The sequence below is a fragment of the Rhinolophus hipposideros genome (assembly GCF_964194185.1).
Source record: "Rhinolophus hipposideros genome assembly, chromosome: 11".
NCBI lineage: Eukaryota > Metazoa > Chordata > Mammalia > Chiroptera > Rhinolophidae > Rhinolophus > Rhinolophus hipposideros.
Genome location: NC_138057.1, coordinates 72,328,413 through 72,355,306, shown reverse-complemented (window position 1 = coordinate 72,355,306; position 26,894 = coordinate 72,328,413). Strand labels below are relative to the sequence as shown.

Genomic DNA, 26,894 nt, shown 5'->3' with positions numbered 1-26,894 from the left:
AAATCCTAACCCAGCTTGACCGGCAGACCTGCCTGCTCTAGGAGGCATCCCCAGAGCTCCACTGATGTCCTTCTTTTTGAGCCTGCAGCTCTTGAGTCCTGTTGGGTGGAGCTTACCTTCCACTATGCCCCCTGGAGGGATAGGTAGCAGCCCCTTTAGTTCTGGCTCTAGCTCTGGCTCTGCCTCACAGGGCCTCAGTTTCCCCATCTGTATGGAGGCAGAATTGGTCAGGTAAGGCTGGTCTGAGTCAACTCAAAGAGCTATTTCACCTCTGATGCTCTGGAATTCTGAGTCAAAACATCTTTCCTGCCTGGATAAAGAGGAAGAATTGCCATCGGCAGCACCTGGGTTCCCAGAAAGAGGAGGATAAGGAGTTCCAGGGAGCAGAGCTGTCATTGAGGATGAAACAGGCAACTAGGTAAAGCAGAAATTGAGGATGGTCTTTCTACTGGGCTCTAGAATCAGATAGGTCTGGGTTCAAATCCCATTCTGCCACTTACTAGCTGTGTGACCTTGAGCAAGTCACTCCAGCTCTCTGAGCCTTTGTGTCCTCACCCATGAAATGCATGCAGTAAGACCTACTTTGCAGAGAGATTGTGGGAATTAAATGGGGCCACGGGCATAAAGGGGGCCCAAGCACATGGTGCCTTTTCCCTCACTTCGGTGACTCTTCTGGCAGGAATTGGACTGAGATGGAGAAATAGACACTGCAGCATCCGAATTAAGAAATTCGAGGCTCTGGTGGAACTGGGAGAACAAAGACACTATTCTGTTTCCTGACTCTCCACGAGCATGTGTGAAGCAGGGCCCATCAGTCGCTGGGAGAGGTCTGTGCCTGGCATTTGGCAAGATCACGGGTCACTATTGCCCAGGGCTGCAATGTCCCATGAGCTTGTCTTGATATTGAACAGAAAACACAGCCTGTGTGAGTGGATCATGCCCTTTGTGGTCGTCTGGTTCACTGTCTAATCTAGAGCGCAGTTAAGTGAGGCCCAGAAATGTCAAAAATCTCCTTCCCCAGATGTCACAGAGCCAGTCGGGACTGGAACCCAGGCTTCCTGCCTCCCAGTCTAGGGCTGTTTCCATTGAGGAGGGCCGTGGGATCTGAGAGGTGCCCCCTTTACGCCGCAGCTCCAGCCTAGACTCTTGTCAGCAAGTGGTAGGGAGGCAGGCTCATCTGTGCTGGCAGAGAAAGGATGGTCCCAAGCTCCATCCCTCATAGACAGCCTTTCTCCTGGGGCTCCCCAGCATTTGTGACCTGGCCCAGCCAGCCAGGGCTGGTGACGTTGGCCCATTTCTCCACCTCTCTGACCTCAGGCTTCTCTTTTGTCAAACTGACATCTTGAAGCCCTATAAAGATGAGGAGTTGTTACAGACCTTTAATTTTGGTAATAGCATTAATTGAGCACCTGATAAGTGCTACATGATTGCCCCAGGCCCAGAGCCACCCTGTAAGGGAGGCATCTCACAGATCAGGACATGGACATACAGAGAAAGGAAGGATTTACCCAAGGCCACATAAGCTGCCAGTGGCTTATCTGAAACCAGAACTCCAGTCCCTGCTTCTAGTCCAGAGGAGTCCTCTCCCAAATACTGCACGGTCCCAGCCTGGCAACCTAGCCATGCTGGGGGCAAGAGAAGGGAGGACAGGAGAAAAGAGGAGGGGGAGGTTAGGAAAAACCCCCCTCGCTCCCCACAGCTGCTTATCATAGGGAACAAATCTCCAGGAAGCCCAGCGGGTGGCTGGGTCCCAGCGCTGATTGCAGGAGATGGCACGAAGGCCCAGCGGTTGCCATGGCGACTTCCTGAATCCCAGCGACTGTTCCCGCTGAGGCTTTTGGAAGTGGAGACATACCTGGGCCCCCCAGCTAGGCCTTTCCGAGGGGGAGGATGTAGGGGAACCTGGTATGTCTGCCCACGTAGAGTCCACACATGTGTGTGAGCTATAGCAGCAGCAGGCGTGTGGCCAGAGCACACACTCAGGCCTAGGATGCGGAGATCCACGTGTGGCTGGGCGCAAACCTTGCTGACAGTGAGCGGAGCCTCCAGGGATGAGAACAAGCCAAGGAACAGAGGAATTCGGGAAGGGGGTTCTTGGCAGAGGCCTCCACAGGGAGGCACTGGAGAGCAGGCCCAGGAGCTGGGCAGGAGGATGAAGTTGGCAGGGCTGGGGCATGTGAGGCTTTGCGTGCCAGTCCAAGGAGCTTGGACCGTCACCTGGAGGCACTGGGGAGCCAGGGAGGACTTTGAGGCAGGGAGAGAGCATGGTCGGACCTGAGATCCATCCCTCTAGCAGCCCAGGGAGGGTGAGTCAAAGGGCAAGAATGAAGGCAGGGAGACCAGGGTGGAGGCCGGTCCCCCTTATCTGGCTCTATTTTTTAAAATTTGCATTTATACTTTCTAACAGCTACTATTCACTTGTTTGTAATTGCTGTTATTTATTGGCTGTCTTCCCCATTAGGATGTCAGCTCACAAGAGCAGAGGGGTTTGTCTGGTTCATTTGTTGATGTATATCAAGCACCAAGGAGAGCTCCTGCTACACAGGAACACAGTAAATACTTGCTGAATGAACGAATGAGGCCTGGGCGAGAGGCGTGCCAGAAGGGATGGAGAAAAGTGTAAGGACTGAGAGACGTAAAAGGTAAAATGGTGGTTGGATCAAGGTTGGTTGGTCAGTTGGGGGGTGTGGCCCCAGCATGTGATGTTTTGGCTCAGGAGTAAGGCTGTGGGGTGATTCCAGGTGGGATCAGGATGCCAGTGCCATGAAGAACTGGAGGGCCAGACGGGGAAGCTGACGTAGGCCCCGCGTGCTGTGCTCTGGGCCTGAGTGCTCTGGGAGGGAGCCTTAGGGTCACTGTCGTTGACTGACTGTCCAGGGTCTTCCCCTGACTCCTTGGGGAAGCAGCATCGTCTAGGTCCCTGCTGTCCAACACACACATAACAGGCCACAAATGAGAGTCACATACGTCATTTTCAATGTTTTAGGAACACATTACGAAATTAAAAAGAGACAGGTAAAGTTAGTTGAATAGCGTATTTTACTGAACCCAGTGTGTCCACAATATTATCATTTCAACAGGTTATCAATATGAAGAATTATTGTTGAGATCTTTGACAGTCTTTTTTGGGGGTACAAAGTCTTGAAAAACCGATGTGTGTTCCATACTTGCAGCACACTGCAGTTTGGACTAGCCACATGTAGCCCGTGGCTACTGAATTGGACAGCACAGCTCTGGACTCCGAGCCACCAAGCAGTGCTGAGGTCCTGGGCGGGGCTGAGTGTACAGAGGTGACTGGGAGACGCCAGCCGATTAGGGCCAGATTTGGGGGAAGGGAACCTCATATGTCAGCGCCCAGCCTTTTCTGCTGCCTGTCTGGGTTCAGCCCTTCTCCCTCGATCACTCACTCACTCAACAGATTTTTATTCAGCGTTTACTGTGTGTGAGGCGCTGGGCTAGGTGCTGGGTCTAGAGCAGTGAATTGGGCATGGAGTGGTAATTCTTGTAATGCCGTTCCCATCGTCTAGAGGAGGTAGCTGATCCTCAGAGAAGTTGAGTGCCTAGCTGAAGGTTACACAGCTAGTAACCCTCTGAGTTCTTTCCCCTGCCCCATGTTGCAAGGATCACCTAGATGTAAGTAACGCCCCCAGGAAGGAGGAGGTTGGGGTATATAGGTGGCATCTACAGTGGGACTTCCCCAAGGAAACCCATGCCCCTAGGCTCCACACCTCCCTGGAAACCTGCTTCCTTCCTCTCCTCCTCAATCCCCTCGCCCCCAACCTGAGCTTTCATACCCAGAGCCTTGGAGCCAGTATTTCCTGATGAACCTGCATTTAGGCCATCTCCTTCCCAGATCACATGCAGTCCAGCTACCCCACAAAAGGGACAGTGATTGGTGACCACTGTTGACCTCGTGACAGTTCCTGAAGCTGGACTGGGGCCAGCCTGGATATCTCCAACCTGAGAGCAGTGTTCTTGGTGCTCAAAGGTATGGTGGGTTCAAGCCCAGATGCTTGTTTTACCAGCTAGTGACCTTGGGGAAGAGACTCGGACCCTCAGCCTTTGGGTCCTGCCTCCATAAAGGAGCAGAGTCACCGCAACGATGAGGCCGCATAATGTCTCCAAAATCAGTGTCCATAGGAAGGGTTGCACAAGGCTTGGAAAGGGATCATTTTTCAAAAAAGACAAACTCTTCTGAGTTTTGCTTAGAAACCCTGACTCAGTGGCCTCCAGCAGCTGGGGGTCTGGCAGGGGTTCCTCAGGAGAAGAAGCTCTGAAACATGTGTCTGGGGTCTGGGCTCCGGAGATGTATCTGACCCAAGAGGTCTCTTCCTTTGAGGTCTCCTTCATCCTACCATACTTTCCCGAAAATAAGACCTATCAGCTCTAAGGCGTCTTTTGGAGCAAAAATTAATATGAGATCTGGTCTTATTTTACTACAATATAAAACTGGGTCTTATCTAACATCATATAATATAAGACTGGGTCTTATATTAATTTTTGCTCCAAAAGACTCATTAGAGCTGATGGTTTGGCTAGGTCTTATTTTTGGGAAAACGGTATCATTTACTAAGCACCTAGTGCCAAGTGGACACTGAGTGAATTAAATAGCTCTTCTTTACAGATGAGGCAACTGGGGCACAGAAAGGTTTGGCAAGTTGCTTGAGGTCACCCAGCCAGGAGGTGGCAGAGCTGGGCTTTAAGCCTTGGCCTCCTCATCCAAAGCATTGCCTCTGGCCTCTGCCCAGCGTGCCAAGGGGTCAAGGGCTGTTGCTCACGGCAGCTGCCTCCCAGATAGCCTGGGTCCCTCGAGGGTTGGGACATCCAGCAAGACACTCGTGTGGGGCTGAGTGCAGCCGGATTCACAGGTTGAAGACTGTTCCTCCGGGCTTCCGGACTCCGTGCCTTCCCCCACAGTCCCTTCCCCGGCCACCTCCCTTCCTGGCCTGGTGCTGGGGGTGACCAGCGGGTGGGGTGGCATCCGGGCTGGGGCTCAAGCTGTGAAGAGGGTGTCTGGACAGAGACTGATGGCCTGTCAGTTGGCTGCCGGCACATCCACAAATTCTTTGTCTGTACAGCACAGGGGACTGCAGCGGTGGGGGGTGGGGTGGCGAGTTGGGGGCCTGCGACATCTCCATGGCCGGCTGCCTCTGCTCTTGGCTAGCCCTTAGGCTTGGTCTGGGGTGTGTGTGCACACGTGTGTTTGGGTGTTTGTGTCTGGTGAAGTCAGGCTCCTGTCCCCTCCTTTGGGGCCAGGCAGATAGGACTTTAAATCCTGGTTCTGCTCCCCACTTGCTGGTCTCTTTCCTGTTTCCTGTCCTGTACCTCTGTTTCCCCATTCATACGCCGGGTCTGTCCAGGTCTGATATACTGTCATCTAGTAAAGCTGAGCTTAGAACATTTGGAAATTCTAGAGGACTTGGAATTCTGATGGAAGGAGCAGCAGAGGCTGTCTCAGAACTGTCTGAGGGAGGCATTGAGGGGGCCAGGGAGATGAACCCCCTGACCCCACAGGGTCTGTCAGTAAGGCAAAAGCTGCTCCTGTTTCCAGCCTGGGTACCCTGGCCGACTGTGCAGGGAAGTGGGGCTGACAGAGGGGTGGCCAGGGAGGAGGTGAGGAGAACAGAAACTGTCATATGTCCTGAAAGAAACAGTCCTCCCCTCCCCAGGCCACCCATATACATGGTCCTGCCAGGTCACCTGGCCCCAAAGGACACACACACACACACACACACACACACACGCAGAGTCACAAAGCCCTGCTCGCACAGCCTTCCCTGAAATAGTCAGTCATTCCTGTCACGTAGCCACTGCCGGGGAGCCACACACAGCTCCATGGTCTCAGGGAGGGCTCCAAGTCACCGCATACGCCATCACAGCCCACCCCACTCACACAGGCATATCTGCAGATGGACTTGTACGCACACTCACACAGGCACACAGGGGCACAGGATACCCGGTCCCAACCACACAGGCACAAAGCCCCACGTACAGTCACATGCTGACTCGCAGAATCCTAGGTGCCCTGGGGCCCACAGACCCTTGCTGCCAGCAAGCATGGAGCCCACACATGCATGCATGTCCCATTGGGGGGGAGCCCACCCTGTTACCAGCTCTCTGGGGAACCACACTGAATCCTCACAGACACACAGTGTCCCAGGAACCTACTTTGGGTAGTGAGGTTCTAGGGTCAGTGGGCTCCTGATCCCTGTTTAATAAAAGGAGCTAGATGGCCTCCCCTCCAGCATTTCCCAGCACCCCCCCGCGCCCCCCCTCCCCAGCCACAGCATCCTAAGCACTAGGTATCCTTTCTCTGAGCTGATGTCCCCTTTAGTTCTGCAGGGCGAGTGCAGTGGTCGCCTCACAGAGGGGTAAACAGAGGCTGGAGAGGAGGAGGGACGAGCCAGGCTGTCAGACGCAGGATTCTAACCAGGGGGCTTGGGCCCCCCAAGCCGCGCTCTCCCAGCCGCCCACTCCCCAGATGCGGGCCTGGGGACTCCGCCGCGTGCTCCGTGCCCCTCCACCCCGGCACCCAAGGTTGTCCGGCGCAAAGCCGCTTGGCGGCGCTCGAGGGGGCGCGCGTGGGAGCGCGCGCGGGGGCCCGCGCCTCCGGCCAAGATGTTCCCTCTCGGCGTGATTGACAGGCTCGAGTGCCGAGAAACAAAATTGTTTATGCGCTAATGAATAAGGCCCTGATTGCAAGATCCTGTTTGGAAAATTATAGTGCGGCGGCGGCGGCGGCGGCCGCGGCGGCCCAATTACAGCCCGCGCGCTGCATATTCATTTCGTCTCTCCTTGGCATCGAGATGAACGGGCGGCCCCGCGCCCTGCAAAGGCAACGCCAAATTTAGTCCCAGGTTCCGCACTCCTCCGAGCCATTGTCTGCCCGGGCCACCTGCCTCCTGCCGTCCTGATTGCTGGGCGCTGGCGCCTGCCGGAGGGCGTGAGGAGGGAGGCCCAGAAAGTTCGTCCTACCCCTGCTCCTTGCACCCCTTCTCTCTGTCCTCTCCCTGCCTTCCCGGTTCCCTATCCCTCTCTCTCTCCTGTTCTCTCTTCCTGTCTCTGTGGGTCTCCCCGTGTCTGTCTCCTTTCTCCATGTGTCTGACACACTTTCTCTCTAGACCTCTATCTCCCAGTGTGCACTCTCAGGTGTGGAGTGTGAAACACACGGAACTCTTTCAGCCCCTTCTGCCCTCCCGCTCAAGCCGCAGAAGCCCCCTAGGTTCCTGGTTCCTTGGGGACAATAGGAGCAGTGACAGCGACGTGTCTGTTCCGTGGAAGCCATGGAGATCTGAGTGGATCCCACTTGGCCTTGGTTTTGAGGACAGGGTGGCTGGGCCAGGCCCACAAGCCAGGCTGCGGAGGAGACTGCGTCCTTCCTGGCACTGCAGCTCCTGCTCCCTGTGCTCACCTGCACACATCCTGCAGCTCAGGGCCCTGGCCCGCCAGGCTAGGCTCTCCCGCGTTGGTGCCTTGGCACAAGCTGTTCTCGTGCTGGCACACGCGCCTGTCCTCCCAGACCCATCCCAAGTAGAGGGGCAGCTCCCTCCCAGAGCACCCTTGTTTCCAGGTGTGTCCTAGCAGTGGGCAGGGGTAGTAGACACATCCTTCTCCAGGGGCCTGACCTGCGAGGTCTGGGCACTGGGACCAAGTTGCCTTCATGTGCTGGTGCCCAGTTCAGGGCTGACCAATCTAAACGCACCTCCTCTCTGATCTGGGGACATATTCAGCTCCTCCTTGTTGTAGAGTGTTGATGGGCAGGAGTGGATCTGAGGCTGGGAGGGAGGGCCTGGGGCCCCAGCCCACGTGGACCCCACCGGCCAGGATCCTTGAGCCAGCAACAAGCATGTATGTCTGCCCCTTCTCACTGGGGCCATTGCTTTAGTCGACAGGTACCTGCGGCCCAGGTGTGGCCAGCATGTCTCATGGTGATGGTAATGGTGGCAGGGGTTTTCTGAGGGTGAGGACCATGCACAGGGTGAGGCTGTGTTCATCCCTGTCTCTCCCTGAGGCTCCTGGAGTGACCAAGACACTTCTTCCTGTGTTGGGAATTGGGGGACCCAGATGTGAAGAAAAATGAAAACCACATATACCAAGTGGCCTAGACAAACATCCTTATCAGAGACATACAAAGTAGCACACACAGTGTCTCTCTTCTATCTCTCTCTGTCTCTGTCCCGATCCCTGTCCCTATCCCCCTCCCTCCCTCCCTGAAAGATCCAAACCGTCTGAGACAAGGACAGGCTGATCCCAGGGGCCGTGTATGAGGCAGCACTGCCCTCTGGTGGCTATCGGGCAATCTGTCAGGCCCAGACGGCCTTCTCAGAGTCAGTGCTGCGCTGTAATGGGGGCACCCAGACCCGGGCAACTGGGACTCCCAGGGAAGAAAAGGCATTTAAGTGTCCCTGAGGATGCGGGTCTCTAGAGTTCCTCTCGCCATGTACTGTCCAGGGATAGTGAGAGGTAGGGAGCTCCCCGTCGTGGGAGGTATACATGCTGAGCTGGAGCCACCTGCAGATTCACAGACTTTAGTGGCAGAGTGTACAACCTCGGCAGTCATCACCAGCTTGGGGTGACCTGTCCAGCCTTGTCCTAAACCCACCCAGTCCTCCCTTTAGTTTATTCATTAACCATCAAACTTGAGAATTTCTCAGCACTTGGACTATTGGTATGAGATGGGTGGTGGGAGATAAGATAACAAAGGTGGCAAAGCCACATCTTGGGGACCTTCAAGGCCAGTCTTAGGAGTGTGGACTTTATTTGGTGGTTACAGGGATTTGGGGACAGGCTCAGACAGGGAAGTGACATGGTCAGCTGGGCGTGTAAGAGCCAGCTAATGAGAAGAGACAAGGGCAGGAGGGCCAGCCAGGAGGCACAGCAGTGGCCTGGAGCAGGGCAGGAGCAGGAGTGGGTGGTGAAAAGGATGCAGATTCCAGGGTTATTAAGAAGATTGACACGCTTTGGTGAGGGATTGGCCATGGAGGAGGTGAGCATCATGGTGAAGTTACCATGGGGAAGTCAGTGCTGGGTAAGGGGTGAGGGGAGAGGTGATGAGAATTATTTGGATCTGTTGAGCCTGAGAGCCAGGGGGAGGTCTGGGGGAGGTATCCAGATAGTGGGTGAAATCAGGTCTGGTGGCATCCACATGGGAGTTGCAAGGTTATTGATTGACAGGTTATTGATTGACAGGTTATTGATTGACAGGTTATTGATTGACAGGTAGTTGAAAGCCCAGGTCACCCAGGCAGGGCCCTTAGAAGCCCTACGCATTGACAAGATGATGGCACTCACCCTACCTCCCCTAGTCAGATAGAAGGATAGGATGCTAAATTGTAAAATAACATTTACACGCATTAAAAAAATTTTATTATTGCCAAGTGGATGGGTTCGTCGACACTGACATTTTCCTCTCCCTCTTCCTGTTTGGTCTGATGGTGCCCTGAGGCTGCCTGCCTGCCTGCCTGCTAGGAGATCCATCTCCAAATCCAGGCAAGAGCAGGGAGGTGAGAAGCTCAGGAAACAGCAACTGTCAGGGTCAGAGGGGAGCAAGAAGCTCACAGAGCCTGAGAGGGAACAGTCAGGGAGGGAGGGGGACAACCAGGAGACTGTTGCTTTGTCAGAGCCAAGGAAAGAGAGAATTTCAAGAAAAAGAGTGTGGTCAGTCCTATGGAAACCAGAGAGGCCGAAGAGGTGAGGACGGGAGGCGTGCTCCAGAGGTGGCAGGGGGACTGCCGGTGGGCCGTGGTGCAGATACTTGCTCGCATAGGAAGTGGGTCGCCCCTCCAGGTAGGTATTCCTGCACAGCGGGACCAGCCTTGGACACAGAAACCTGGGTGCTCTGACCTTGAGGCTCCTCCAGACTAAGAACAGGAGGTTATGGGACCCCAGGGCAGGGGTTGAGGGGAGCTGGCCTGGGAAAGAGGAGAGAAGGCCAGCACATCTGTGGATCTGCAGCAGGAGCCGCTGGGCTGCCGGTGGCAGGCCTTTCTCTGATCACAAGAGGGCAGCATAAGAACAGGTCCTGCCTTGGCCCGGCATCTGCACGTTAGGGACTATATTTCCAGATCCTGCCCTGTGATCCTGGGTACCCTGGGTCTCAGTTTCTTTCCCTGCAAAGTGTGGCAATTGGACATCGTAATCTCTTGGAACCTGTTGGAGATTCCCTTCATTTCGTAGGGAGAAACACAGACCGACAAATGTGCACAGACCCTGTGTCAACAGCATGCGTGCACATACATATATGCACATGTACACACACGCAAGCTGGGGTGCACAGACACGTGCTCATGGCCACACTTACAGGCACATGCAGATCCACAGCGGGACGTGCCTTCCTCAGAGCACTCATCACTCTTCCAGGCCTCCTGGGGCTCCAGGTCCAGGCTTGGGGCAGATGAGTCGTATGCTTCACCCCTCAGCGGATAGGTAGGGGCTGGAGAGGGAACTTCACCTTTTTTTCGGATCTGAAAACGTGGCAATGGAGGGTGTCTTGGGCACCATCTTGGGTGATGTAGCCAAATGTCTTCAGGTGCAGCGAGTTGTGGCACATATAGAAGATTCTGGAGGAGGGGAGGTGTAAGGCATGACCTATACCTGCAGCCACCTGTCGGGTCCCCAGGGGCTGAGGCTAAGCCAAGGAGCCTCCAGGCCTGTGGACAGGGTCATACAGCATTAGGACCGAGCCCTCATCTTTTGGTGGCTCTGGCCTCGGCAGAGAGACTGGGAGATAAGAAGGGCCAGGCCATGTTCTAGGGTGAGGGTGATGGGGTCCCAGCCACCCCTGCAGGGAAAGAACAGACTCAGGCCAGGTGCAGTGGGGACAGGAGCAATTAAGGGGTGTCTGAGTTTGCCAGGGGCAGGAGTCTGGGGATACCAGGGCAGCTGTGACCTGCAGGGCAGCCCTTGACCTGAGCCAGAACTGGCTATGGCCTTGACCTCCGAGGGTACAGGGGCTCCAGCCAGATCCTGGCCACAGAGGACGCTAGGAGGGAAGGAACCCAGGCGAAAGGCCAGAGGCCATTCCAGTTCTTAGAGGGGAGCCAAGGTAGTTGTGGCTGGGGTGCTTGGAATGTCCCTTCTTTGGGTGCTCACTTTGAGCCTGGTGCGCTGCAGCCCATTTCTTATTTGGCCCTTATCAGCCCTTATACCCGGTGGCACTGGCACTTCCATCTTGGAATTTTAAAAATTGGGATATAATATATCTACCATAAAATTCACCATTTTAAAGAACACAATTCAGTGCTTTCAGGTATATTCACAGGAGAGGCTGCAGGGTCTGGTGGGCTCATCTGCTCAGGCCCTGAGCTCCCTCTGTGCAGCCCTAGAAATGAGGAACTCATGGGAGGTAGGCCAGGAGATCAGCCAGAGGGATTGGGGGTGTGTGGAGCCATGTCAGGGGAGGTCCCACAGAGAGAGGCAGAGAACTGGCTGCCATCGGTCACGGCTCCAGCTGACCCGTGACTCACGGCCAGGATGCTGACCCTGGTGGGGCCAGTCGAGGCCCTGCCAGGGCCTTTGCTTCTGAGTGTTTTGTGTGTGTGTGTGTGGGGGGGGGGGGGTGATGGAGGCTGTTCTCTCCTCTCTGTGTCGTGCTGAGCTAGTCCCTGCCTCTCTATATACCTCTTCCCCACCAGGATACTTTGCTCAGGGACAGCACCACTGAGATTTGAAGATGGAGATAGCCACTGAGTTTCTCAAATCTCTTCCATTGCACATTTACTGAGCACCTACTGTTTGCCAACTACTGTGCCCGCATTGACTCCCCAAACCCTGCCAACAACCTTAACAGGAACATGAGGCTCAGAAATGTTACGCTGCTGGCCCGAGGTCACACAGTAAGTATGTACTAAGATAAAGTTCACTCAGGTCTGCCTGCCCAATGATCCAAGGGTTTTTTCCATTGCCCCATTCACCCTCCAACTCCATGGTTTTAAATGCCTCTGCTTTAGAATGTGTTTCAGTTTGTCTCAGTATTTTTAGGATTTTTTTTCCCTCCCCCATCTCCCAGGTTCGGTTGGAAAGGGAGGGAGCAGAGGTGGGTGTCAGAGAGGTCTCCTCTGCCTCCCAAATTGCCTCTGGATTCTTCTCCAGGCACACCTCCCTCTCTCCCTGTAATTCTCTGGCCTCTTAAGAAGCTGGAGGAACAATTGCTAATCAGCTTCCGAGAGAGACTGGGGAATGAATGGAGGAGTCAACAACACGCCTCAATTGCTGACAGCTGGTTCCCTTCACAAGCGGCAGCTCCACTGCTGGCTCCTAGCTCCCTTCGCAATTCCAGTTTTTCCTACTCCTGCCAGATTTTCTCAGGTCTTTTCAGGTTTCTTCCATGACCTGATGAAGCCACAGGGGTTGAGAGACACCCCTCCATCCACCTGAAACACCCCTTCCTTCACATACCTCTCTATGGTGCGGCCCCCAAAATGCTAATCATATTTTTATCTCTGAGCCTTTGCACACCCTACTCGTTCTGCATGGGCAGCCCTCCTCTAGCTGACAAACTCCTACCCATCTTCTAAGGTTCATCTTGCATGTCACCTCCTCTGTGAAGCCCTCCAAGATCCCTCCTGCTCCTCCAAAGCAAATTCCCTGCTTTGGGCTCCCCTAGCAGTGCCCACACTGTAATATTCACAGCAAAGTCCTTTTTGCCAGTGTCCAGCACGGGGCCTGGCCATCTGAGCAAGTGGTACGACAGCACGATAAGGTGGGAAGAGCACTGGAAGTGGAGTCTAGTCATGGCTCAGACTCGTAGCTGGGCAAATTACGAGGTAGAGCTGCTTCTCTGATTTGCCTTTGTCTGGCTGCCTCCCACTCCTCCTCCTCAAGGTCTCATTTTCTCCATGGCTTCTTTGGGTAGCCACCTCTGACCCCTACCCTCCATATACCCTTCCAGGGCTCCCTTGCCTCCCCTCATCCCATTAGGAATGACTTACTCAGTGTCCTTGGGCTCCTATAGGGTAGCAGTCCTGACTACATGGTCACCACGGCATCCCCAGAACTTGGGGAATGATGCATGAATGAGTGAATGAATAAATGAATGAATGAATGAATAGAACCTTGAGTTTCTCATCTGTAAAGTGGAGATAGTAGTAATTCTGCTCTTTCAGGGCAGCTGTGAGCATTGGCTAAGATCAAAGTTTGCTTTTTGCCAACTCTCAGTACTCCTGCTCTAAGTATGATTGTAAATGTTTATTGAAGGGAACCCTATTCCCCAAGGCTGTTCTCATGGGATTCCCACAGGCAGGGCACCTGCAGGGCTCCTTAGAGGAGCAGCCTGCATGCTAATGGGCCGGTGGAGGGTGGGGAGGGGCTGAGCATTTGTGCAGTCAGGCTGGCTGGCCTGGGGTATCTCTCCACCCCCAACCTGAAACTCCAGACTGAGCCCCAAGTTACAGCTGCTGAGGAAGCAAGATCAGAAAGGGTGTGGAGGAGAGCCTGGCAAGCGGTGGTTCTGGCCCACATGGGGGCAGGGGAGGCCGGACTGGGGCCTGTCCATGCTGGTAGAGCATGCAGTGTGTCTCCCTGCCACAGCTTGGCCCGCCTGTGTGTTCTCCGTCTCCCTACTAGCCTGCGAGTCCCATGAGCACGAGACCTGGGTGTTCTGCTCAGTTCTGCATCCCGAGCTTGAAATCTGATACACAGTGAGTAGTCAGCAAAGGATACAGAACGAAAAAGTGAGTGACAGACTTGGCCTCCTGAGCACTGGTGATGGGCCAGTATCCTGGGATGGGAAGGACTGGTGGGGTGGTGGAGTCTGGGCCCTGTTCCTGTGTGGGCCCTGGGGAAATCCATCTTCCCTCCCAATAGGAACTGCCCCAACAATAAGTCTGTAATATGAAGTGAGAATCAGCATCCAATAGTATCCCTAAGGGTCAGTATAATAAAAATAATACGTCAACAACTTACATTTGCAGGACACTTGGTAGTTTATATCCATTTCCTCATTTGATGGGAACATTCAAAAATGTTCCCATTTAACAGATGAGGTAAATGAGGCTCTGAGGGTAAGGGCTGTGATGGTGGAAGTCCAAGTCTGTGGAAACCCAGGGGTGACTCCAATCTGGTGCCCCAATTCTCTTGTGAGGCCTCGACCACAGGCCCCTCTTGCTAGGGCTTTCCTCCTCCTCCAAATCTGATCTGCTCCCTTGGCAGCTGTGTTTTGGGGCTCAGTCTGGAATATCAGGTTTTTCTGACCCCAAATCTTAGTCTCTGTCTGTTGAGTCATCCCTCAGACTCCAGCCAGAGGAGGGCGTGGGGGCTGGCCAGCGTGGCAGGAGTCGTAGGAAATGTGACTTGTGGCATAAGAATGATTGAATTTGAACTCAGGCTCCCCTGCTAACTGCGTGAACTTGGGCAGGTTGTACAACTCAGCCAAGATGCTGGCCCCTCACCTGTCTGCTTGGCACAATAAAGAGGCTTCCCTCTGCCCGTTGCCCAGGTGGCTCTCCCTTCCAGGAACACCCTTCCTGCCTAGTCCACCTGGGTGTGAGCACAGGGGCCAGTCTGGTGGGCAGCCTTTCCTAACGTTCCTTTCAGACTGACCGCTCCCTCCTTCCCTGGTGCCCCGGAAACCCGCACATCCTATGCTCAGCTCTCGGGTGTTCACTGTGAGCCAGGCGCTGTGTCAGGCTCCGAGGATACGACTGTGTCCTGTCTGCAGGGAGCTCGCTCACAGACGGATGGTGGAAACCAATGCTAAAAAGCAATGTCAAGTGTGACGAGGAGGATGAGGAAGCCCGGGGTGGTCGCCGTGAGGGGGCTTCTCTCCTCTGCCCGGACCCTTCTCCTGACCCTGGCTCCCTCTCGTCTCCCTCCGAGCTTTATGAGTCTCCTGGGCTGGAGCTGAAGAGGCCTCCCCAAAACCATGGGTCTTGGGCCTCAACTCTGCTGCTGGGATCTCACAAGCTAACAAAAGTGAGTAAAAGCAAACACATGTCACTCAGTGAATGGTTATTATGGGCTGGCCTCTTGGTAAGAATTTTACCTGCATTATCTGCTTGAATTCTCAACAATGTTCTCGGTTCCAGTTTACAGAGAGAAAACTAGAAAAGACTAAACAATGTGTCTGCCCTCCCCCATTCCTTGGGAGGTTGGCAGACAGTGTTGCAGTCCCCCGTCTCCCTCCCGACTCCTGGGCCACTCCTGGGCCGCCCCCGGTTTCCCCTCTCCTCCTCAAATTCCCATGGGGTTTCCCAGCCCACCAGCACACACCCCTGGCACCCTTCAGGGTCCCTTTCTCACACCCACCAGCAAAGGGAGAAGAAACACAGATCAGGAGAAGCGGAAGGCGGGGACAGCATTCGGCCACCCCCACAGCCAGGTTTATTGTTCCCATGACCTAAATGGAAATTTAGACTGGGAGACATCTATCTCCATTGGCTCCATGGACATTTTAAACCCACCGTGTCCAAAACAAACTCACTGTCATCCCCCAACCCTGGTTCTCTTTCTGGTTCCGTTTTAGCGAATGACGCCTCCGTCGCTGTCAGGCAGCCTGGGGACAGTCTGAGAGTAACCTTAACTTGCTCTCTCACTTGTCTCCCACGTTACCTCCCAGACATTTCTAGGTCTACTCCTCCTCTCCGTCTCCACTGTTCCAAACTGTGCCCGACCCTTAAATAGTGCCTGACACGTAGCAGGAGTTCAGTGAAAATTTCTTGAATGAATGAATTTCAGGTTCTCACCACCTGCCTCTAGACTCCCTCCCTCGGATCCATTCTTCACTCAGTAGCCAGAGTGACCTTTTGGGACTAAACTCTGTCCTGCGCAGGTTCCAAACCCTCAGTGTCCCCTGACTCCCTGCTGAGCTCAGGATGGTGTTCGTGCGCCTTCTCCTGGCTTGCAAGACCCTGAATAACCTGGCCCTTTCCGCCTCCCCAGCTCCTCTCCCCATCCTCTGCTCTATGTAGAGATGTCCAGTTACAACACTGAGCTGGTAGGTGGCCGGCGGCACCAGGCTGTTTCACACTTCCATCTTCGCACATGCTGGTTCCACTGGCTGGAATCCTGCCCCACGCCACCCCATCTGCCTGGTGAACTTGCGCCTTCAAAGCCACTTTGCAGGTCATCCTGGCTAAGCGGTCCAGCTTGGCCACCTTGCATGTTTCCTTCTTACAGCACTTCCAGCTCTGCTGTCATGTATGCATGTGTCTGGCCTCTGTGGACAGGGAGCGTCCCCAGGCCCAGGGGCCTTGTGTGGAAGGAAGGAGTGAAGGAAGTTTCTGTGTCAGTTAAACCTGAGACACAAAGGCGGCCATGTCCATGTACCCGAGCATGAATCCTGCATATTTATCTTGACCCAAAGAAGGTTATTCTTTCAGCTATTTATTGATGCATAATAAATGACCCCAAGTGGAGTTACCCAAAGTAATGGCAATTTATTTTTTTTCTGGTTTGAAGCTTGCCTGGGCTCTGCTGGGTAGTTCTTCTGCTCCATGCAGTCTAGCTGAGGTCACTCGGTGGCTGCATTCAGCGGGGAGCTCCGCTGGGGCTGGAGCTTCTCATCCTTGGGGGTCTCTCCATGTGGCCTCTCATTGTTCTGCAGTCTTGCCTGAAAATCTTTAAAGCGTGGTGATAGCTTCCATCAGGGAATGTTCCAAGGCAAGTTATAACGTGCAAGACCTTCTTAAGCCTTTGCTTACATCATATTTACTAACATTCCATTGGCCAAAGCAAGTCACATGGCCATTACTGGGACTGAGGTATGGTTCCCTGGGGTCATCAGTGTAACTGTCTACCATGGTGATGTTTCCTTCTTTAGAAATGATCCTAAATATAATACAACTGAGAATCCTTTCTGTCTGTCAGGTCAAGGCAAGCTGAGTTAGTCAAAGGCAGTTTGCCATGTTCTCTGATCCCCTTGCTTTGAAGCTAAGGCCCAGCCAAAGTTGGGGCCTGTCCCCTTAATCAAGCCTGGGTCTGTAGGTGGGGCCATCTGGGAGATGCCCCAACATCTGTGTCGAGCATCAACCGTATCCCTCGGAGGCTGGGTCTTTGAGAACAGTACCTTCCCATGGGACACCTGTACTATAAGGGGTAGAAGGGAGATGTTCTGCTTTCTACTAAGATTGAGAACAGCAGGGGGTTCCCAGGAATAGTGGGAGGGCAGGCAAGAAGAATCTTTTCTTCGTCTTTGCCACTCCCCATTTGTCCCTTTCTCTTTTCCCATTTCTGATTCAGGAACTTGGGCCAAACAACCTTTAAGGTCCCTCCCAACATCCCATGTTGGTTCTTTTGTCATCATCCTTTGGGGGCCAGGTAATACTGTATTTATTAAGTGCCTACCATGTACCAGGCTCATAGTGGGCACTTTACCTGCCCTCACCCTAGAAGCTGCTGGAAGCCACTAAGCTCCCTGAGTTCCACAGTCCAGCTCTTTAAAGTTTGGTTCCCAGGCCTGGGGCTCATCGCCCGGGTCCCCACCTGAGTTGCATTTCGGTTGTCATGAGAGAGAGAGCTCACTAAACACTTCTGGCTCTCTTCCTTCATCACATGGTAGAACTGCCTGGCTTCTCTACCTCGGAAGTTACGCTTGTTCTGGTCAATGCTATATAAGCAGAACTGTCACACATCACCTCTGAGTGAAGCTTTAAAAACTAGTGCATAATTCATCATGTCCCCTTTCTTCCCACCCATGGTGGTCATAGAACCATATGTTGAAATGGAACGTCTGTTTGTCTATGACCTTGAGTGTTACTATGTGCAGAGACCCTGCCCTGTATACATAGTGTGAGTGAGAAATAGACTTCTCTGTTAAGCCGCTGAGATTTGGGGGGTGTTTGTCACTGCAGCATAACAAAGCCTATCCTGGCCTATACACTCTTTCAAGTTCAACAGAAAAGACTGCAGGGCTGCTGAACTCACCTGTCTAGTCCTCATAACCAGCGTTTGTGGAAAATGGCAAGACATTCTTCAAGCTCTTTCAAAATCATTTGGTAAATTCCAATAGAAGCCAATATGGGTCTTGATAGCTAATTGTTTGTGGAGGGATGAGGGAAATGGAGGAGTCAGGAACCCAGAAACAAAAGGAAACCTTCTCCTTAATTCACCCCTAAACTAACCAGTAAAAGGATTTCATCTCACATTGAGGAAATTGGGAACAACAGAGATCTATCTTTTCCCTTCCTTCCCTTCCCCTCCCTCCCTCCCCACACATTGCTTTTCAAAGTTGGGTTACAATTGAACTCTCAATAGGGTTGTTGCTTTTTCCTAGTACAACTCCACCGATACACTCCAACAGCCCCCACTCCTTGACCCAGGTGAGGCTTCTGTCTTGATTGCATACAGATGATTGCTTTATAAAATATTTTTAAACTGTGACAGTTCTCCAAGAGAGAAGCCTGTTGTCAGAAGACTGCAGTGGCTTTCAATTTCTCTTGACCTTCTAGGAAAAGTAATTTGAAGTTTGGTATTTATTCTCTGCCTGCACAGAGCACTTGGGAAAGCAGGGTGGTATCATGTTGTCAGTTACGTTACTTCCAGTTTACTGCTTCACAAGCCTGACCATTATTCTATTACCTGTGAGTAGAGTGTCATGCATCTCCTCTTCTCCTGGGGGCTGGCATGATAGTCAGCGAGGGAGGTGGGAAAGCCATCCTCTGGGCTTTATGCTGGTGACACAAGGACGCATGGTGCATGGACCTGGACCCCACATTTTCACACCGTCTTCTTCACCAATTTGTAAAATGTCATACTTTCAGCTCTTTCAAGCTCTTACGGGGAGTCCTGGCCCACCTCCCCACTGGCTTAGGGCAGTCAGAAGCCCAGAGGGTGCAGGGCCAGACCAGGGCCTCCCAGTGAGTTAGGACCTACTAGTGGGTGACAGCACAATAGAATGGCAGAATGGGAAGAACACGGACATAGCACTGGACAGATTGAACTTTGATTTTCAGCTGTGTCACTTACTGACTGTGTGACTTGGGAAAAGAGCCTTCCATTTCCTCAGCCTCAGTTGCCTCATCTCTAAAATGGGAACCATAATAATCATCAACATTTATAGATGACTTATGTGCAGACGCTTTACGTATTTCAACTCACTTAACTTTTTACAATGACACCCTGAGATAGTACTATTATTATCCCTCCCCTTCACAGATGAGGAAAGTAGAAGACACAGGAGCTCTAAACTTGCCCAAGGTCATAAAGGAGAACACAAATTATGACCCAGGCAGTCTGACCACTCTACATCAAGAGTCAGCAGACTATGTATGGCTGGTGGGCTAAATATGGCCCACTGACTATTTTTTTAACAGCTTTATTGAGATATACTCCACAGGCCATATAATTCATATTTTTAATATATTCAGAGTTATGTATCCACTATGATCCACTTTAATATCCTAAAAAAAGAAACCCTATACCTCTTAGCCCTCACCTTCCATTCCCACCATACCCCCAGCTCTCAGAAACCACTAATATATTTTCTCAGTATAGATTTGACTATTCTGGACATTTCATATAAGTGGAATTATACAATATATGGTCTTATGTGTCTGGCTTCTTTCGCAGCATCCTGTTTTTAAGGTTTGTGTACCGGTACTTCATTCTTTTAAAAAAAAATGTCCATTTTTGCTACAAGTCTTTTCTGAATCTCATGTGTCATCCTCTTTCTTGTTTTATCCTCCCATTTTGGTAGAGTCCATTCTCAGTAGCTCCTCAGAAAGGACACTTAGAATGTCAATTTTTAAAAAATTTATTGGGGTGACATTTGTTAGTGTAATTACATAGATTTCAGGTGTACAATTCTGTAGATGTGTACAATATCACATCATCTATAAATCCCATTGGAATGTCAATTTTGAGGCCTAGAATGTCTGCTGGAACTCTCATTATTCTGGCCTCATACTTGATAGTATGGTTGGGTATAGAATTATCTATCACTTTTGACTCCTAGTTTTGAAGGCACTGCTCTACTGCCTTCCAGATTTGTTATTGCTGAGATATCTCATGCCATTCTGCTCCCCATGTCTTATGTTTTCACTTCCTCCTACTGTCTCCCTCTGGAAATGTTTAGGATCTTCTCTTTATTCCCAGTGCACTATAATTTAAAATGATGTCCCTTGGTGTGGACCTTTTCTATATTCATTAGGCTTGGTACACAATGGGCCTGTTCAATCTGAGATTGTCATTACATACTGAGAAATTTCTTTTATTACCTATTACTTTTTTATTACATAATAAAATTTATTACATTTTATTACATTTTTAATATTACATTCCTTTTTATTGCCAAAGAGTATTCCATTGAATAGATAATACCACATTTTATTCATCTATTTATAAATTGATGGATAATTGAGTTGTTGCCATTTTGGGGTTGTTTTGAATAGGGCTGCTATGCACATTTGTATACAAGTTTTTGTGTGGACATATGTTTGCATTTGTCTTGGGTCTATACCTGGGAGTGTGATTGCTGGATCCCATAGTAACTCTGTATTTAACCAGATTGTTTTTCAAAGCAGCTGCGCCATTTTACATTTCTACTAGCAGTGTATGAGGTTCCGATTTTTCCACATCCTTACTAACACTTACCTGTCTTTTGTATTATAACCATCCTAGTGGGTGTGAAGTAGTATCTCATGGTAGTTTTGATTCACATTTCTCTGAAGGCTAATGACATTGAACATTTCTGCCTGTTTTTGTAAATAAAGATTTATTGGAATACAGCCATACTAGCTCACTCATTTATGGCTGTTTTCTCAATGTAGCGCAGAGAGGAGGGAATGACAGCTGCTTCCTAGAGAATCATGAAGTCAAAAGAGACATAGGGGAGAGCACATCCCCTACCAGTCTTTCCTGAAACATAACAGAAATGAGCAGGTTATCTAATGAAAATGATGTGGCAGTTAAGAGTTTGGGAGTAGGAGTTGGACATGACTCGGCTCAAATCCTCATCTCCTACCAGCTCTGTGATTTTAGGCAACTGACTTCCTTCTCCAGGCCTCAGCCTCCTCCTCATATAAGAATAATAATGGCTAATACTTGTTGAAGGCTTGATGTATGCTGGCTATTTCGGCTCTAAATGATTTATGTGTGGTGGCTAATTTAATCCCCAAAGCAACAGTAATACTGGCATTTTAACATTTTTACAGTTGAGGAAAGAGCCACAGTAGGGCCAAGTAACCCATGTAAGGATAATCAGCCAGGAAGTGGGAGAGTTGAGACTTGAACTCCAGAGTCCATTCTCAACTTCTATGCCAAACTGTCATGTGAGGACCATAAGACTTTCCTCCCTGGAGGGTTCCTTGGAGGATTGAAATACTAGAATACACAACAGGGCTTGGTATAGAGGTGTGCTCAATGAACAATGGCGATTACTGTCATTCAAAAAGAAATTACCTATTTGAGAAACAGTTAACCCAGAACTGCACATGAAGCCTTGCTCATTCATTAAGACTGATCACTCCCCATTCCAGGAACCCCAGTGCTCCCAGATACTCCATCACCCCTTGTCTAAGAAGAGGAGGAGACTTTGGATCTCAGCCTTAAGGATAAACAGCTCACTGCACAGACAGGGAGTCAGGGGGTGTAGGGGAGAATGCACCAGTCAGAGCAAGACCATGGTATAAGCCTAGAGATGCAAAAGTGTGTGTGTTTGCAAATAAAGCCAGGCGGGAGCTGTTCGGTTTTACTCAGACGCTTGTTGCTATGGGAACTTCCCTGCACCTCATCCTTCTTCAGCTTCTTCAAAAACCAGACCTCGGGTGCCACCTGATGGCAGCCTCTGACACTAATAGGGCGGAAACAACCAGCGAGAGTGAAAACTGCCCACACCCCTCTACTGAACTGTTTCTTCCTGTCTCTTTCCCTGGAAATGGACTTGCTGTAAAAGTAATAGAACAACAACCAAGGAAAATTTTTTAATTTAAAGATTACATTTTTCCAGTTATCAAAGCACTGCATACTCATTGTAGAAAAATTGGAAAGTACAGAAAAGAATAGAGAAAAAAAAGGTTACTCTTAATTCCATCACCCAGAATAACTACTATTAATATATTGGCATATTTGAATCCAATGTTTTCATCTGCATGTAATTTTCACATAGCTGAGGATTAGTGTGTATATATATATTTATGTATACACGGACTCAGCTATGTTTAAACATGCTGCATAATTTTGTGAACAAAGTTTTGGTGTGGGGGTTAGTGTGAGTGTTGGGAGCTGGGTGTCAGAGTCAGACCACCCTGACTTTGACTCCTGTCTTTGTTTTGACTAGCTGTGTGACTTGGGCAAGTGACTTCTCTGAGTAGCAATTTCCTTCACCATCTATAAAATGTGGTTAATAATTATTGGGACTTATCCCAGGGCTGTTCGGAAGATGAAATGACATAACATATACAGAATGCTTAGTACAGTGCCTGGGACAGAGAGGTTTCTCACTGGCAGTAGATTGCAATGTAAACTTCAATCTGCGTTTCTGATTCATAGCAGAAATCTCTAGAAATGGGATAAATTTTTGGGTTCAAGAATAGGAAAAGCCTGAAAGTTGATACAGTTTGCCAAAATTGAGAGGAAAATTTCACCAAGATCTCATGTCTCCAGCACCACAGCTCTTGCCATTTGTCTCAATATTCTCCAGGCCCTGTTTACACAGGACAATTCTAAGCATTGTAATTACAACGCTTGCGGCAGTTGGCTTAATGTGACATCCTCGACATTCTAAGTGGCTAAAGCTGTTGTCGACACTTAGAATAATTTGTTTAACTATTGTTGAGTGTCTGAGCAGTATAATTTTTTATTCGTTTGTTCATTCATTCATTCATTCATTCATTCATTCATTCATTCATTCATTCATTCTTCATGAAATTGTTATTGAATGCCTACTCTCTGCCAGCCACTGAACGAGGCATTGGAATTTGGTGGTCACCAAGAAGTGTACCGTCCTTACTTCTGGCACTTGGACTCTGGCCAGCGAGACAGACCATTACAAGTAATCAAACAAGTAAAACTCTGTAAGCTGTGGTGAGTGCTGAAGGAAAAGGAGCAAACTACTGGAGAGACCTACTTTTTTTATACATTTGTGTATTTTTTTGAAGTAGTCCGAGTCCCTATTTCTACCTTGCTTTTGCTCTTCAACAGCCATAACTGAAGCTTCTCTTTGGGGAGTCCCATATGAGTTTGAATTTTCCACTAACACATTTTAAAGTTTCCTGAAAAGTCAGAGCGCACTGTGGCATTCAAAGACCTGACAGTGAGCTCCAGTGGGCCTAGTTTCCTGTTCTCCCTCTAAGGCTTGTGTTTCAACCAGTCCAGCCTGCTCCCTGACCCCCCGAAGAGGCTTATGATTGTTTCCTTCTTAAATCTACTTGTACTGAGACTTTTCCTGACCTCTCTCTCAATACGGTACCTCCACTAGCCTCAGTAGCCTTTGAACCAATGGGCAAAGGTGCCCCCTTCTGGTGGACAAAGCCTTGATGGGTGAGGCCTGGTGGACAGAATGTAAGTTGGATTTCCACCCCTGGGAGGCGCTGTGATTCACCTGTATGACTGTATATGGCAGCCCTGTCCACAGCCTCTGGAATGACCACCCTACTTACTTTCTATAACATCTACCTGATTCTTACTCCATCTTGAAGACTCAGTTTATATTCTATCTTTTATGTGAAGTCAAATCTAGCGTTCTAACTCACAGTAAATTCTCCATTCCTTGAACTCCCCAATAATTTCTTTTTAACTCTTTGCCTCATTTCACACTTAATTGTATACTGTCTTATGATTTCTCGTTTTCCTCTCATATCATAATTTCATCTGAAAAGTCTGATTTAGATTGAGAGATCAGAGGCATATGGGTAGATATGTCATTGACACTGAACGCTGAAGGAGAAGTAGGCAGAGATCTAGAGAAATAATGTCCTAGGTAGACGGTAGAGGAAAGGCACATACAAAGGTCCAGAGGCAGAAGACTTTTTCCCAGAGGCAATGTAAGACCAAAATGAATATCTCTGCATGGAACTGCCTTTCCAGATTTGGCAAATGAAGTAGAAAACAACTTACTAAGTTATGCAGTAATACTACTTTGTGAGTATGTCATTGTTCTCACCCCTGGAAATGGGGACATGGAGATTAATCAAACCAGACATGTTTCTTCCCAGACTAATGGAGAAGACTAAGATGATTTCTATACAGATAGACCATGGTGGAATGTTATGGTGCATGTCAGTAGAAGATAGAGTAACTATTTTTGCCTGTGGGCACTGAGGAAAGCTTGTCCAAAGAGACATCGAGTGGGGTTTGGTGTATGGGGTTTTCCAGGTAGAGACACAAAGGAAGAAGTCCAGACTAGTGTTCAAAGGCATGATGGCAGGGAGGGGAGGGTGATTTCACAGACTGGTAATCAGAAAGCGTCTCTTAGGACAATTTCATGTACTTGGACTTTATCTGTAAATGGTGGGAAACCAAGGGAGGTTTCTAAGCTGGAGAGCGGCATGTCTGTTTGTAGTATGGGCAATGGATAGGAGTGTGGTGGAGAATTGGAGGCAGGGAGACCCATGAGGAGGCTGGTGCAATGGCCCAGTCTATAGGCTTGTGTTTCAACCTGTCCAGCCTACTCCCTGGATGGATAAGAGAAGAAAGATGGGAGAGACATTTCAATGTAAAACCTGTAAGACTTGGAGGTGGATTGGTTTTAGAAGGCCAGGGAGAGGATAAGTAAAGACTTTGCAACTTTCAATCATGCATGACTGAATGAAGAGGGTGCCCCTTAAGGAGACCAGAGATGCCAGGAGTAGAGACAGGATCTGAGGGGTAGTTTGATGGAGAGAGATTGTGGGGCGGTAAGGGCATATCTGTGGTACCATGGACAGCTCCAAGGATCGCCAAAGGCCTTGGAATAGAACATGTAGATCAATGATTTTTGACTCGCTGTCTTACAATCAGCAGAGGAGCTAATTTAACGTGCAGACTCCCAGGCTCGATGTTCTGCACCAAAGTCTCTAGTGTTGGGATTCAGGAGCCCGCATTATAAATAAGCACCCCAGGTAACTCAGGTACAATGGGTCAGATGACTATACTTAAACACTGAAATAAAGCTGCGGTGGGATGCAGGGGAAGAAATGAGAGCGCCCTCTGCTGCTGGAAAGGAGGTTTGGACCTCTTGAGTTTATGACTTGTGCATTTAAGGCAGTTTATTTATACAGTGAAATCCTGGGCCAAAACAAAGGAACGAGAGACTTGAAACGATGAGTGAGGAGGAAGGACCATCTTGATAACTAATGTGTTCCTTTCACCCTATAATGCAGAGTGTGGCAAAGTTCACCTGTATGCAGTTATGGTCACTGTCTTCAGTCTGAAATGCTGTTATGTCTTCCCAACCCCATTCCCTAAAAAAACTACATGTGGCTTCCTAAGGTGAGATTGGATTGGCTTTAAAAACATATGGCAGGGCCCGCCTGGTGGCTCAGGTGGTTTGAGTGCGGTGCTCCTAACGCAGAGGTCACCGGTTAGATTCCCACTTGGGCCAGTGAGCTGCTCCCTCTACAGGTAAGATTGTGAACAACAGCTCTCCCTGGAGCTGGGCTGCCATGAGCAGCGGGAGGTTGGCGAGTGCTGCTGTGGGCTGCTGAGTGCGGCCGCAGGCTGCTGTGTGCTGCCAGGAGCAGCTGGTGGCCAGCATGAGTGGGCAGCAGCCAGCGTGAGTGGCAGGCAGCCAGCACGAGTGTGCTACCATGAGGGGCTGGTGACCAGCATGAGTGGACCGCAGGCATCCAGAGCGGCCAACTAATGACTGGCGACTGATTGCTTCAGCTGGGGGAAGCACAAGGCTTATAATACCAGCATGGGCCAGGGAGCTGTGTCCTACACAACTAGACTGAGAAATAACGGCTTGAACCGGAGTGGGGGAGGGGGAGAAGGGCAAGCGGGAGAAGGGAGAAAAACAAAATAAAACAAAACATATGGCAACCCAAAATAATTGAAAGCAGGGACTTGAAAAGCTATTTGTGCACCCATCTTCATAGCAGCATTATTCACAATAGCTAACAGATGGAAACAACCCAAAGGCCCATTGAGGGATGGATGAAGACTGTGGTAGATACGTACAATGGAACGTTATTCAGCTTTAGAAAGGAATGAAATTCTGAAACATGCTACAACATGGATGAACAGTGAAGGCATTATGCTGAGTGAAATAAGCTAGACACAAAGGGACAGTAATGTATGATTCCTCTTAGATAAGATGCCCAGGGTAGTCAGATTCCCAGATAGGAGAATGGTGGTTGCCAGGAGCTGAAGGGAGGGAGAATGGGGAGTTATGGTTTAATGGCTATAGTACAGTTTGAGATGAAAAGTTCTGGAAATTGGATGTTGGTGATGGTTGTTGCACAACAATGTGAATGTACTTAATGCCATTGAACTATACACCTTAAAATGGAAACTTTCCTGGTATGTTTATTTTAGCACAATAAAAAAATGACATGATAAGAAAAGGCAGTGCTTAATGTCAACTTGGCTGGGAATCTGTGGGGCTTCTCCATGGTTTCCCCATCCCATAGGAAGCTCTCTGAGAATAGGGAAAGGTATCACTTCTCTCAGGATGGGACCCCTCCCAGGAGCGCTAACTGTTTCTTCAAATGGCTAGCTGCTCCCGGAGGGCCTGGACTTGTCATGTTCCTCATCAGACTGAGGTGCTTCCTGATGACGGGGTTCCTTAGAATGGGTGAGGTCGTGCCTCCTCCGCCAGACTGGAAGTTATCCCAGAAAGTGGGTATGGGGGTGGGGGAAAGTGAGCCTCTTGTTTGAGAGTTTTGTTTTTCCTTTGAAGTCTCAAGGCTCAGGAGCCCCACAAATGCCGAACACTTTTCCATCCTCCATTTCTCTTCCAGCGTCTCCAAGTTCTGAGCGCTCAGAAACCCCGCGCATTCTCTAGGCGGGTTGGCCAAGGAGGCTCTCTGCCCTCTTCCAAC

At 50.2% G+C, this 26,894-nt stretch overlaps 1 long non-coding RNA gene across 1 annotated transcript; it reads left to right on the top strand.

Moving 5' to 3' along the window:
* The first annotated feature begins 725 nt into the window (after positions 1 to 725).
* LOC308505203 lies at positions 726 to 11,824 on the top strand. Its single transcript, XR_013994479.1, has 3 exons — positions 726 to 827; positions 2,462 to 2,642; positions 11,634 to 11,824. It is a non-coding gene; the product is annotated as an uncharacterized lncRNA (long non-coding RNA).
* Positions 11,825 to 26,894: the final 15,070 nt, after the last annotated feature.